The following is a 1,129-nucleotide window of genomic DNA, read 5'->3' on the forward strand; positions in this document are numbered from 1 at the left end:
TATTGTATGGTGGGCTAAGTTGCATGATTTGCATCGACTAGTAACTCTGCAGTCTTTAGAAAAATGGCCAACGTTTAAACAGTTTCTGCAAATTCTCTTGGAATTAATCATATCACGCTTCGAGGCAGAGGACATCGCAGCAAATTTGAAACATTTGTAAAGGAAATGACGCTTGCCACAACAGGGACAATTTGCATCATTAACAGACGCCATATTGACTCGTCGATTCTGAGTCATACGTTGTGAGTTGAAAGATTTCGAAATATTTGGCTTACTTTGCGTTTTAGTGGCACATTCAGTGTACTCGGAAATTGACTCTAGAGTCCGGAAAGTTGTCTCAAGGAAAGTGTATAACTCTGACAATTTTGGAATTTCAGTAGTGGCCTTCAAAGATTGTTCCCATTCCTTACAAGTTTGAAGATCCAACTTACTAACAGTAATATGAATAAGTAGTGGATCCCAGTTAGAACAGTCCACTTCTAACGCTGTTAATTGAGCCATACAATTCCTAGTGGAGTCATAAAGAGTTTTTATGCTCTCACAAGAGCCATTCGATTTGGGAATATTCAATAATTTTCGCAAAACAGTATCAGAAATTTTTCTTTTGTTATGATACCTTTTTTCTAAGGCATCCCATGCTAAATCATAGCTTGCTTCTGAGGCAGGATATTCGTTGACAATAGACAGTGGAGTATCTCTACATGAATTTTTGAGGAAATAGTATTTCTGAACTTTTGACAGACTTTGATTACTATGAACCAACGAAACGAACATATCCCGATAAGATATCCAGTTTAGATAATCCCCAGAGAAAGTCGGTATATCGATTTTGGGAAGACGAACTTCGGGTAGAATGGTCTCGTTTCGTTGCGAATTAGATGCATGAAAGGTGGAATGGAAATGAGACGAGTTTGGAGTATGGGAATCAGACATAAAATCAAGAAGTTTTCCCTTACCCTTGAGAAAAGTTCTGCAGAATTGATGATGAACATCATCATTAAAGTAAGGAACATCAGAGATATTAAGAGATCTATCTCTGAATAAATCGTATAATTGTTCATGGTTATCTTCAAACTGTCTTTGAAGTTCTTCGATTTTATCAAGGTAGCTTTGACAGACACCACGAGTT

Source organism: Musca autumnalis, unplaced genomic scaffold (genome assembly GCF_047663935.1).
Source record: "Musca autumnalis isolate F117 unplaced genomic scaffold, ASM4766393v1 scaffold_2, whole genome shotgun sequence".
Lineage (NCBI taxonomy): Eukaryota > Metazoa > Arthropoda > Insecta > Diptera > Muscidae > Musca > Musca autumnalis.